We start from the raw sequence: 14,017 nt of genomic DNA, 5'->3' as shown, positions 1-14,017 counted from the left end.
GGTCGAGCTCCGGCCGAGCTGCCCTCCGCGGACGTCATGGCACCGGCTGCCGCGGCGACTCGACGAATCCCCCCAGGGGGCAGCGAGGGCGCCCGCGGCTGCGGCCCCAGGTGCGCGCTGGAGCCTCGCCCCGCACGGCCGCCCGCCCGCAGAGGGGCTCGCCGAGGGGTGCGGGCCCGGCCGGCCTCCTGCCGGCTCCGCGCCTCGGGGAGAACCGGGAAGGGCTCCGGGGAAGCCGGCGCGAGCGAGCCGGCCCAGGGCCTAGGTGAGCCTGCGCCATCTGTTGGCTTTAAGCGCCCCCTCTCTGCTCCCAGGATCGCTGAGCAAGGAGCGGGCCGGTCCCTCGAAGTCCTTGAGGCTGCTGCTGCGCCCCGCTTGGCCCAGCCCGCCGCCCTCGCCCATCCCGCCCGTGCGCGCCCACCTGCCCACCTCCCTCCTTCCGGCTCACAATGCCCCTAGGTGCTTGCAGATGGAGGACCCCGGACTGGAGGAGCGCCCTGAGGTCACCCGAACACCCTCACTTGCGCAGTACACCCTTCTGCAGTAATGGTCTCCCAGCCTCCTTTTGCACGCCTCTGGAAGGGAAACTTCCTGACTTTTTCAGACACCTGGATGGGGGAGCAGTTGTATTTGATCCAAGGGTTGTAGCTGAAGACGGTCATTCCTTGACCTTGGTCTCTACTTCACCCGACTAAACATTCTGAATTCTCTGAACTGTTGATCATATGACACGATTTCTGGACCCGTCGCCGTCACAGTGAGCATACTGACAGCAGCTGCCTGGAGCCAGGCTCTGGGCAGAGACTCAACGCCTTCCATCCTCAGCACAGCCTTTCCAGCAGGTCCTGAAAATAGGCTTGAGGGAGGTGAGTGACTTGCCCCTGTGGTGGAGTCAGGTGTTGAACCCAGAATCTTCTCCATTCACTCATTCATTCACGGTTGTTACTCTGTGCTAGCTAGCTGACATAGGTTCTGGGAAAATGATGGGGAACAAAACAGGCTTGGTCCTTGTGCCTGGTGAAGTTGCTCCTCTGACGGGGGAACCAGACCTTGGCCGATGAGATACATAAACAGGTAAAATTACAGCTGGCATCAGTGCTTAGAAAGAGGAGTGCTTAAATGGCACCTGGCCTAGTGGATCAGGGAAGACTTCTTGGAGGAGGTGACACCTAGCTGAGATCTGAAGGATGAGCAACGGAGAGAGAAAGTTTTAGGCAGGAGAAATAGCATACCCGATGGTTCTGTGGTGGGAAGGAGGGCCAGAGAGCTGGAGTGCTGAGAGCGTGAGGAGGATAGTAAGTGTAAAGCCGGAGTGGGAGCAGGAGCCAGACTGTTAGGGCGTGTGGGCTTTAATCAGAGTTTGATGTTTATCCTAAGAATGGAGGCTTTGAAACAGACGGTTGGGTGGAAGTTGAGGGATGAGACTGTCATGATCGGATTTGTGGTTGGAAAAATGAGGAATTAATTGGGAGGCAATAGATGATAAGAGACCAATGCAATTAAAAATATTTCCTTATCATCTATGTGTCAGGAACTTTTTTTAGGTCAGGGGTAAGCAAACCGCAGCCTTCAGACCAAATCCATCTTGCCACCCATTTTTGTAAATAAAGCTTCAGTGAAACCCAAACATGCCCATCTAAGTATGCCTCCCTTTACACTACAGCTGCAGAGTGAAAGGATCGAACAGAGACTGTGCAGCCTACAAAACTTAAAATATTTATTTTTTGGCCCTTTACAGAAAAAGTTGGCTGACCCCTGTGAATCTGGACACAGGGTATGTCAGTGAACAAAACACACACACACATACACACACACGCGCGCATGCACGCCCAGGCACATGCACACAAATCGCTACCCTCCCAGAGCTCGCGTTCCTGTCACCCATCGTGGCTGTCTAGGTAACAGAGGCTGGGACTGGGGTGGTAATGACACAAGTAGAGAGAAGTGCTATTCAGGAGGTTAAAAAAATCCACAGAACCAGAAGAGGGAGCCATCATGGGGTGGCACAGAGATAGGTGTCAAGGAGACCCAGCTTCTGGCTTGTGGAAGCAGATGGACCGGCTGAGATGGGGATTGCCAGAGGGAGGCCACCACGGGGGGATGCGCTTCGGGTGAGTGAGAGGCATGCCATGACCGAGCCCAGATGTCAAGTAGCCCATTGGACACGTGAGTCTGGGGCTTGAGGGGAAAGGGCGGGACTAGACCTACAGTAGGTTGCACATAGTCATGTTTTAGACAAAGTTATAGAGCCAAAAGTGGGGGATTCTGGGTTCTGAATAGGAGACTGCTTGCTAGCTGGATGGACACTGGACCCCTCTTTACCTGACGTTCCTCATTCAGATAATGAAAGTGCTAGAAGTGGTTTTCTTCAGAGATTCTTGAATCCTAACTGTCTTTCTTTCTGGTTTCCCACCATCTATCTTAAGCTAACTCCCCCAACTGTCTGCAGTCATTTTACACACGAACAAAACAGCTCTGAGCTCACGGAGACCATCACCTCCTCTGCTGTGGGCACCATACTTCGTTTCACAGGACTTCTACACCTGGAACTGGGGTGTCCGTCAGGGTGCAAACAGCTCACGGAACCATTCTGAGGTGTGACAGGGAATGCAAAGCAAATTTGGCCACATGGTGATAAAGGAGCTGAGAAGTCAAACAGGGGATGGCAAGGTAAGCCAGAGGTCAGAGGTCAGCAACAGCAGGAGGTTGCTGTTCTACCCCTGGGACAAGGAAGGAGGAAGCAGTGTTACCAGGCTCGGGGTCACACAGTAGAAGATGGAAGCGCAGTGGACATGTCTGGTGGGAGCTGAGGATGCCGCTACCATCCAAGCACTGCTTAGGGCCCGGTGTGAAGAAGAGATGCCCTGGCTTCTCCCTCCCTCCAGGCCTCTGGCCTCCCACCAGGGCCTCCCTTTGGTTGGCTCCAGCCAGAGACCAGCAGACCCCAGGGCTTGGGAGTTGCAGCTGCGGGCAGCTCCGCTGTGATACAGAGCATAGCAGAGGAGAGCGGGGCGTGGATGTGAGGGGAACGAGCCAGCAGACACAGAAATCAGTCCCAGAGAAGGGACACAGATGTGAATAAAATCCAGTCCCTGTCTTCGGGGCACTCCCAGTCTAAGAGGGAGGCAGACACAGAAATCAGTTATAATCTAGCGACGCATGTGGCAAGGCAGAGAGGTAGCCCAAAGGAGAGCGGAGGGAGAGATTTCCCAGAGAGTTCAGCCCAGAAAGGCTCCCTGGACAAGGAGACCTCAGAGCTGGCTTTGCTGCAGGGATCAGGAGTTCCTCAGGCTGTGAAAGCATAAGGGCCCTCCAGGTGGAGGGAACAGCGTGAGCAAAGGTGATCCTGGAGGTGGACGGCAGTCCTGCTGTTCTGCACAAGAAGCAGCCAAAGGAAGGTGTTTGCAGGAGACTCGGAGCTGGGGAAAGGACCCAGCCTCTGTCCTCTGGCCCGGCTGGACTCCTGCCGGGAATGTTAGCGTTTCTCCCCGGCTGAGGTTGCACAGCTCTTGGGGGCTCTCCCCACCCCCCTTTCCTTAGGAAACATCTGCCCCTCCCCACGCACCTGCAGCATTGAGGAGGGTGGATGAGTGTGGTGGAGACACCTCTCACCACCTTCTGTGGTTTGGGACTAATTGCTTAACCTCTCTGAGCTCCGGTTTCTGCTTATGTAGAGGAGATCGTGGAGCTTGGCCAGCCTTCCTCCAGGGGCAGAGTGTGAAAGCTCGCTGGCATCAGTAAAGAACCACACGGATGTTCACTACCCAGACCCCAGCGTCATGAAACCCCTCTTCTACCGGGGGCTGGGTGGGGGCGCCCCACTATATGAAGGGAGGGATCAGGCTCAGCTCTAATTGCACCAACTAAAGGGAAGGCCTCCAGAGTCCCGCCTCCTGGGTATAGCACAGAGCCTAGGCTGGCCAATCAGAAGTGCCACTCTCAACTTTGGGACCTTGAGGAGAATCACAAAGTTTAGAAATAGTCTGGAATAATTTAGAAACTGTGGAAAACACCAAACCCCGACAGACAGCTCCTAGGGCCTGACCTGGGCTACATTCTCAGCTGCATTCTTGGCCACTGGCCTCCTTTGGTTGCGTTTTTCTGGGCCTATCCTCCAGCCTTCTGGTTGATTGCACAATCCCACCTCCCTGCCACCTCATCTAAGTATGAAAGTCACTTTCTACATCAATCAGCCTAAGTTCATTCCTGTGGTGGGCAACCATAAGAACCCTGCCCAGTGTGGACCATAGGATGATTCCCCCTGGCAACTGTAGAGGATCATAGTGCACCATGGGATCGGCATAGGTGAGTTCCTCCATCTATGCAAATTTGCATAGTGAAAGGATCAGATTTAAGGATCAGATTCTCTTCTCCAGATTTAAAAAAAGGAAGGAAAAGGGGAGGAAGGAAAAGAGGGAGGGAGGAAAAGGGGAAGGAAGGAAGATATACTGGCTCATTCCATAACAGAACACCTTGTCCAGGTATTTCCAGAAGTAGCCACATCTCTGTAGTGGATTCTAGTTCATCTTGAGCTCAGAGACACATTCCATTTTAGGATCCTAAAGATAGGAACTGTGTGTTTGTTCTTTCATTTAACAGGCATTCCTGGAGTGGCCACAGTGTCCCAGGCTCCAGACGGGGTACGGAAGACACAGAGAGGCATGTGATGTCATCCTGGTCCTCCTTAGAGAAGCTACAGTCCAGTTGGAGAGACAGACACAGAAACCAATAGGAAGCATAGGGTAATGTCATTCTTGAGACCAGGACCAGGTTCAAAGTGATAGAGGGACCCCGAGAAGGGTGCAATCCACCCTAACCAAGGAGTCTGAATGACTACCAGCCAGGAAGGACCACTTAAGGTCTTGAACGATGAGTGTGCCTGGCAGGATAAGGCCACAAGGGCATCTGAGGTGAGCAAAGGGGGAGGACTGAGTGTGTGCAAAGCCATGGGGGCAACAAACAGCATAGAGACTTCAGGAGGTATGGCTGTAGGGCTGGACCAAGGCGCGCCAGGCAGGGATGAGAGGAGTCTCTGGAGCTGGACCAGGGCTGGACGGAGAGGAGCCTGACATGCCACCCCGGGCCTTGGGGATCACTCAGCAAGCGATGCTGAAGGTGGAGGGGTGATGATGCCCAGTAACAGGCGGGCATGAGGAGCTGAAGGATGAACAGCAAGAGACGGTGCACTGTCCCAGGTGGCCCTGGGCTGGCATCTGGGAGGAAGGGGCACCGCGCCTCCACTGTCCCTGTATCCCCAAGCACCAAACAATCAGCTGGTTCACCTGCACTCTGAATGAGTATGAAAGGAAAGGGAGGAGGGAGGGAAGGAAGGAGGAACCCACATATGCTGTTTTAAACCTGCCCAGCTTATTAAATCACCTGGGCTTGGATTATATCCTGCATCTGGCCCTGTCCACACTGGGGAGCTTGTGTCCCTGCTGCGTCCCTGGGAATGGGGGCAGGCTCCCTAGACTCGGATCTTAGCCCACCTGTCTGGGCCTCAGTTTCCTCACCTGTCCATGGACACCTTAGCCCCCAGGTTCCCCGAACGCCTCCCCGGGTTGCTGTTCAGGTGGAAGGAGAAAACACACGCACTCAAGGGCTTCATAAACTGTGAAAGCAAAACAACACTTACATACAAGTCGCTCCTCCCCACGAGGGTCGATTATTATTTTTAAAGCACATAAACACCTCTCCTCTGGGGGTCCTCCACCACGGCTTCCCTTTGCAACCCCACAACACAAGCCCTGTTCCCTACTCCCCTTTTGTTCCCAGCCCTGAGCTGGTGAAAAGCGGTTAGTGGCTTCCTGTCTGCGTCCCCAGCCCGCTGCCCTCTCCCGGGAGCGTGCCTGCCACCATAAAGCAAACATGTGTGCTCCTGAGCTTGGTTTGTGAGCCCCTGGAGCCTGGCACAGCTGTGGAGGCTCAACTCCGCTCCAGGAAGAACCAGGCCGAGGCCGGAAGGCGCCAAGGTGGCCTGGGGTGGCCCATCTGCCAAGTCCAGGGTCCCAGGGAACCCCCCACCCTGGGGCACGGCTTCCCTGGGCCTCACCTTGGAAGCTCAGCCCTCCCCCAGCGTGGCCTCCGAAGCGGGCTCTTTCCCTCACGCTCCGGCCCTGCTCCCCGCTCCCCTCTCCCATCATTTATTTATAAGGTATTCATAACAAAATGAATGACAAAAAGTTAGAAGCTAATTAAAGCTGGCACAGATTGGCACACGGGGGCATGAATTATGCATTGGTGCAGAATGGTGCTTGGTGGGAAGGACTGGTACCGAGCGCCCTGGGCACTGGCAGGAAGTGGATACAGGACCCCCCACCCTCCCGGCTCCGACAGGGCCCCCACCCTGCCTCTCCCAGGGGCCCCCTCCATCTGGGCCCTGTGTCTCTCTCTTATCAGCCACCACCTCCCAAAGGGCGATTTCTCTGCACAGCCCAGCACGTCCTGGCTGTGAGAGGCGTTGACAGCAAGATCAGAGGCTAGACTCCTCCCACAAAAGCACCTCCCCACTTCTCTAAGCATGTGCCCACTGCAGCCCCTGCAGGGCAGGGCTGGGCTGGGCTTCCAGAGGGGTGGGGGGGGGGAGGTGGTGGGAAAGGCCTGAGATCCAGCCAGCTAATCACTGACATGACCACACTGGAATTGAAGACACCTTTCAAGACTGTGTCGTCTACACAGCACGATGTCTTCACAGATGGAGAACCTGAGGCCCAGAGAGGGCCAGGCTCTCTATACGGCTACACAGCAAATAATAATGAATACTAACAATCATATTGCTAGCATTTATTTAAAGCTGAATTTGTGCCAGACACGGTTCTAAGCACTTGGCATGGCTCATCTCTCGTTCAGTCCTCACGTGAGGGAGACACTGTAATGATCACTCTGACAGATGAAGAAACCGAGGAAGCACAAAGCAGCTTGCCCAAGGTCACAGTGGAGCAGAGTCTGAATCAAACCAATCCTACAGGCTAGGGCAGCAGTTCTCAGCCCTGGGTACACTTTAGAAGCTCTTGGGAGGTGGGGCAGGGGTGTTAAAATAGAAGCCAAGATTCAGTTTTGACTGGTCTGGACTGACACCCAGACGCTGTCCTCTTGAAAGCTCCCTGGGTGATTCTAATGTGCGAAGGAAAACCACCACTTGTTTGGGGCTGGGGGCCGGGGGTTGGATTTGGATCTCAAAAGTCACAGATGTGAGTTCTTGCTCTGCCGCTACTGACTGTGAGTTTGAGTATATGGCTCAACCTCCTGGGCCCTCATTTTCCTCACCTGTAAAATGGGCTTAGTAATATCTTGGGCTCCAGAGGTGGGCTGTTTGGGTTCATCGGGAATCCTGGCTCTGCCTCTTAGGCAGCTCATCTAAGTTTTCTTTGCCTCGGTTTGCTCATCTGTAAAATGGGGACAAAGTTGCGAGGATGGAGTTAGTTAATGAACATAAAGTGGTACCCCAGAGCCATGGCCGTTGGCTGTCCTGGGAATGGGGAGCCTTGCCCCTCCTGGCTCACAGGGCTGCGGCCGGGATCAAATGAGGAGGCAGATAAGAACAGAGAGGCTGTGTGCACCGTGCACTGTTAGAAAGACCGCCCTCCTGGTTACCTGTCCCGGGCCCCGGCCTTCAGGGACAGGAGACAGAAATGTATTATCATTGCAAACATCTCAGACCATATAGACAAACCACTGTTCTCAGTTTGGCGTGTATCCTTGCAAGTAATGTTGTATGCACATATGGAAATACATAGTTTTCGGCTGGGGGCAGGGGTGGAAGAGAGAGACATCTATCAGGGCACACTTCTGTACTTTTGAATTTTGAACCATATGAATGGCTCAAATATAAAATTAAATATAAAGGGTATGCTTCAGGCACAAGGAAAGTGGTCCCAGATGGAAGCTTGGATATTCAGGAAGGAAAGAAGAGCAATAGAAAGGGAAATATGGGTAAATACAAATGAATCTTAGTTGTATAAAACAATAAAACTAATGTCTAAAATATATAGAGAGAATTAAAATAGATGACACAATAGCAGCACATGAGTCAGGAAGGGGGTAAACGGAGTTAGAATGTTCTAAGGTCCTTGCATTGTCCAAGAAGAGGGTAAAAAACGGGAATGTTTGGGAAACATTAACAAACCAAGGATGCCCGGTCTACCTCTAGGCTAACCCTAGGAGAATGGTAGATGGCTGCAGCCAATAGAAGGGAAAATGGGACAATAAAGTAATGCGTGGGTGTATATTTAAGGAATTATTTGTTGTTTATAAATTGAGTCATACTTCACACATTGTTCTATAACTTGACTTTTTTTCTGTTAAAATCTGTCCTGGAGCTCTTTCCGCATTGGTACACAGAGGGCCTGGCTCCTCTCTTTAATCTGCCAGCATCATTCCACAGAATCATGGTGACAACAGAGCATGAAACTGAGTGTTGGGCCCTTCCAAGCGTGGGGTGCTGTGTGACTGCACAGGCCCCACGCCCTTGGAGCCAGCTCTGCCCGAGACGATGGTGCAGAGAGAAGGCAGTGCCCACGGAAGTGTCTGCAGCCTGGTCTGGGGAGCAGTAGGCGAGCCCTGCTCTGTGCAGGCTCTGAACACCCCACCCCCCCGCCCGCCCGCAGCCCCTTTTGTCACACGCCAGAAGACCTGATGTCCAGGAAAGAGAGAGGCAGCCTGAGATCAGCTTCCACCTCTGGACCCACTGCAGTCAAGCCACCCCAGAAAAAAATCTAGTTCCTGTCCTGGTAACAGTCTTCAAGGAATGGGGGTCCCATTTGGCATAGTCTGTAAGTCCCCTCTTGCTAGACACACGCCTTCCTCAGGTCATCTCCGGAATCCCAGAGAGAGAAAGTTGTTCTGTTTTCAGTGCTGTGGTAGTCTATGCAAGCATGCACAGAAGAGCATCTCTGTGCAGGTATGTGTTTAAGAATTCATAATCCCCCTTCCTTGAACCGGAAGGGATCGGGCTTCATCCCAGCCTCTAGCCAGTACCTCTGGCTGGCTGTATTTAATAGCATTGTCATTGCCAGATTTATTTTTATAGTAATCTTTTATGTATTGCAACCCACACTGGTTTTTTTTTTTTTCATTTATGGTGGTGGTAAATTTTTAAAAATAAATAAACAAGTTGAAAGGTGAAGGATTAAAATTGAGATTGAGTTGATAAAGGTATAGTTGGCACATGGAGAGGCCAGAGTTGGTCAATGTGGCAGAGGAATGGCCGAAATGAGGGGTCCTGACCTGAAGAATAACGTGGAAGCATCAGTGTAGCATTCAAAGCCCCCGCCCTCTTACCCTAAGAAATGAGGCCCAACATACCTTTCTGGCTTCACCCTAACCCTGCTTCCCTACAAAGTCTCTGTCTCAGCTGCGCAAATTCACTGATACACAAGTATGAAGATGTTCAGTGCGGTGCTGTTTATAATGGGGATGGGGACAAACCTACATGTCCTTCCGTAGGGGATTGGTCAAACAGGCTGCACCTTGGCTCATCTGTCCTACGGGCCACTCTGCTCTCTGCCTCTCTCTATCGCCTCTCCTAGGTTACCCTGTCCTCTCTCCTGCCATTGCTTGCTGTCCTCCCCTGCTCTCTGCTAAAAGCCATCCTTCAAGTCCCACCACCTCCTGGAAGTCTTCCTATCTGCCTCCCAGACCCCCAGGTCCTCCACTGACCCTCAGAATCCTCCCCACATCTGTACATAGGATGGAATCCTCAGTGATCTTTTTGTACTATGTCTGTCTGTCTTGTTTCAATCAAATCCTAAGCTCACAGGGATGGAGTGTAGCTGAAGGAGCTTTAGACAGAGGTCAGAGGACCTGGGGTTCAGTCCTGACCCTGCCACTCTCTGCCCAAGTGAACCTGAACAAGGCATTTCTCCCCCTGAACCTGTCTCCTCATCTAACCATGAAGAGTGAGTTCAGGGTCACAGGATCCCTCCTGCTCTGAGAATCTCAGGTCATTTCACATTTTTTTCTGGATTTTCCTAGAGAAGTGGTAAAGAGTTCGATTTTACGTTTTAAGAGGGTTGCATTCACAATCTCATTTAATCCTCACAGCTCCATGAGTGTGGTACTATTATCATCCCCATCTCACTGATGAGAGAATGGAGGTTCCGGAAAGCTGTATCAGTGAAGTCGAGCTAGGTTACGGGGTGGTACCAACAAACCTTGGCTTCTCAGTGGTAATAAAAGTTTACTTCTTGTTTATATGTAGTTCAACACTGGCGGTGGCCGTCCTCCCGAGGCTGCTTGGGGACCCAGGGCACTTCCATCTCAGTGCTGTGCTATCTGAACAGATGTCCCTGTGGCCACACATGAGTCCCTGTGACAGGGCAAGAAAAGGAATGGAAGGGATCCATAGGCTCTTACCTGCTTTGGTCTGGAGTGACACACATCTCTGCTCCCATTTCTTTGGCCAGAACTAGTTTGTCCCATGGCTCCAACCTAACTACCGGGGAGGCCGGCCTATGTAGTGCTGAGCACTAAGAATTTGCAGCATGGAAGCTAAGGAACTTGACCAAGACCACATCACAAGCAGGAGAGGCAAGGATCTGAACCCAGATAGCGAGACTTTAGAACCTTGGTTTAACCACTATTTTATATTGTCTCTGGGGAGATAGCAGGTCCACAGGGGATGGGTAATAGACGCTGGTGATGGCATGACGAGCTGGCATCACATGGGAAAAAAGACTGGGAAGAAGCAGCAGCCAGACAGAAATAACATCAGGCGGCCACTGTCCACGGGAACAATCCTAATAGTTCCCATCTGTTGAGCACCTGCAACAGGCCATAAAATGTTGCATCTGACTCTTTCAATATCCTGGAAACAAAACCCACTTCCACTCTACAGATGAGGAAAGTAAGGCACAAAGAGGTGGAGCAAACTGCCCAAGGTCAAGCACATGAGAACCATCTGGATGCCCCCATCCCCACCCCGCAAGTCCCTCTGGAGGTCCTCACCCAGGGGTTGTCAGAAGGCTTGTGAGGAGGGACTTGGTTGAGGTGTGAGTTCCCGGTCTGGGTCCTGCCAACCCTTCATCACCGAAGCCCTGGCAGAGGCGGCCTGGGGTAGAAGGGGAGCTCTTTTCCCAGGGCCCAGGGACAGACTAACTCCAGGTGGCTGGGCTTCCCCAGGGAGTCCGGATCTGCAGCGCGGGGCGCCACCTGGAGGCCGAGCGCGGCATGGCACCTCCCGCCCCTCCTGGTCCTCACCCCCCAGCCTGCTGTGGAGGGAGAGTGGGGAAGACTGGACACTGGCCTCCCCCACCTGCTCCACAGCCCTCTAGCCCCAGCCGTCCTGGGTCTCTCTCTCAACGTGCTTCTACCGCAAATAGTAACTGATGGGCCAGGTGCCCTGTGGGCTCATTTTGGATTGAGAGTCTAGATTTTTGCTCAGCCGCTAGCTGGCTGTGTGACCCCAGGCCAGGCACTGCCCCTCTTTGGGTCTCAGCTACCTCCCTTGTAAGAGGCAGATTACAGCTAGAGATAACACAGTGGGGGCTGGAGGCAGGCAGGCCTGGGTTTGAGTCCCAGCTGGGCCACGTCCTTGCAGTGTGGCCCTTTGGGGGAAGTTAATTAACTTCTGTGTGCCCCACAGTTAACCCATCTGCAACGTGTGGGGTATAATCCCTGGCCTGTTTACTTTCTCTGGTGGCAAGATAAAGATCTTGAAAGACCTCTATAAACTGACTAGTCCTGCTCAGAGACATTATTCCCATCCCCACCTGACCAAATTCATTCACTTATTCATTAATTGAGCACACCCCTGGGCAAAGGGCTGGGGATATGCTGGTGAGCACTAAGAGCATCTTCTGCTGCCTTGCACACCTTGCATACCTTGAGGGAACCAAGGAGAAAAGATGTAATAGCACTTTCCAGAGGGCACTGGAACCTTCTCCTTCTCCTGGCTCCATCTCCTTGTGGGAATGGCAATAACCACAGGTTCTTGTTCGGCACATACAAAGCACCCAGCACTGTGCCTGCCCAGCACATCACAGACACCTAACCTGTGGTTTGATCCTTCCGGCAAACTCTGAAAGGTAAGGTGGGCATCCTCATCCCCATCTTAGAGATGAGCAAATTGAGGCTGAGGGATTTACAGTTTAAGTGGAGGAAGCTGGATTCCAATTAAGAGCCGTTTGGCTCTCCGGTGAGAGTCCAACTTTGAATTATCCTGGCTAAAGGTCAGGGGCACCTGGGTGGCTCAGTTGGTTAAGCGTCTGCCTGCAACTCAGGTCATGATATCAGAGTCCTGGGATCGAGCCCCATGTTGAGCTCCACGGGGGAGTCTGTTTCTCCCTCTGTCCCTCCACCTTGGTTGTGTTCTCTGTCTCTCTCTCAAGTAAAAATCTTTTAAAAAAGAAAAGGTCATCATTCCTGAGCATGTCCCCTGTGTTGTGGGAGCAGCGCTCTACATGTTTCATTTTACTCGATCCCTGTACCAGCCGTGCTGGTTACGTACATCAACGTAATTTTACCGATGAGAAGACCGAGGCCCCGGGTGGACAAGGGAAGGCGGTCCTTCCCCTACCATCCTGCGGACACCCTGGGAGTCAGACAGATTACAGTAATCAGCTAATGCCTGAGCAGGGCTCTGAAGATGCAAAGCCCTTATTGAGAGTGCTAAGTATGATGATTAAGTCAGAACATGGAATTAGCTGCGCAGGGGGAGCGGGCTGCAGCCATCAGGAGAGGATTAGTGACTTGCTGGCCGATTAAGCCGAAGGCAGGCTAGGAGTGAGAGGAACTGAGAGGCTTACGGCTCCACGGTGCTGCTCACCCAGAGGGGGTGAGTGATGCTGGGGCTGCAAGGCCCCGATGGTGCCCAGTGTGGAGGGCCAGGGGCAGTGGCCACAGAAAGCAGGCTGGGATCTAGTATCCTTGCCTTTCTCCCATCCATCCATCCATCCATCCACCCAACAGATGCTTACTCACCGTCTGCTAGGTCTCAGGCACTTTGGATACGGCCAAGAACAAGAGAAGGCTCTCATAAAGCTCCCTGCCTAGTGGAGGGAGGCAGACATTTAATGACAATCGCATATCAAGGAATTGTTGCTCATCTTTTTAAGCATACTCATGGTACTGTGGTTATATTTCATTAAAGAGCCCTAATCATTCAGAGATACATATCAAAATATTTACAGGTGAAATGATAGGATACCTCAAATTAATACAGAGAGGGAGGGAGTGGGAGTAGTAGTGAAAAAACGTTGTTCCTGAGTCGGTAGCTCTTGCATCTGGGTGACGGGTACAGGGCGGTTAGGCACTGTTCTGTTTTCTTTTGTATAGGTTTACAATTTTCCATTGGGGAAAAAAAAGTGTTGAAAAAACACACAGGCAGGTAGGTATAAATGGGAGCGTGCCATGAAGGAAAAGCAAATGACATGGTGAGAAATTGTATTGAAAAGTGTCTCCACTGCTTGACTCATTAGAAACACAGACCATCTGGGTTTGAAATCACCCAGTTTCAACCGGGGAGTCAGGGGAGATCATTTTTGACAGGGCGAGGTATCGGGGCATCCTTAAGTCTTGTGATCACCAAAGCTATCCTTTCTGTCCCTTCCCACCCTGAAAGGTGGGCAGGCAGGGTCCTGGGGAGACGGCTCTAGCTTTTGGGCATCCACCGCACCCCTCTGGCTGACGAGGGTCCTGGAGAGCCCAAGACCAGCCCCCAGGTACTCTCATCCTAGTAACCGAAGGAGCAGAGGGAGGTTGCCCTTGCAAACCTGTAGCCATCACGGCTCATGCCTGTGTCATGTGTGTACATGGCCTGTCTGCCGTAAGCACCTCATCGGTAGAATAATCTCAGGGGAGCGGAGCAGGAGTCCCCATTTGCAGATGAGAAAAGCAAGGCTCTAAGGAGTTAAAATAAAAAGACTGACCCAAAGTCAGCAGCAGAGCCAAAAACTGAAGCCCGTGTTCTTAGTGTCCCTCCCATCCACCCCCTACTTGTAAACACAGCCATCGTTCCCAGGTCACAGGAAAGGGCAGGTGACAAGGGACTCAGAGCTGTAGTTTCCTGGAAATGTGCAAA

The sequence above is a fragment of the Canis aureus genome, chromosome 4 (assembly GCF_053574225.1).
Source record: "Canis aureus isolate CA01 chromosome 4, VMU_Caureus_v.1.0, whole genome shotgun sequence".
NCBI lineage: Eukaryota > Metazoa > Chordata > Mammalia > Carnivora > Canidae > Canis > Canis aureus.
The sequence above is the reverse complement of the archived record's forward strand: the minus strand, read 5'-3'. Positions refer to the sequence as shown.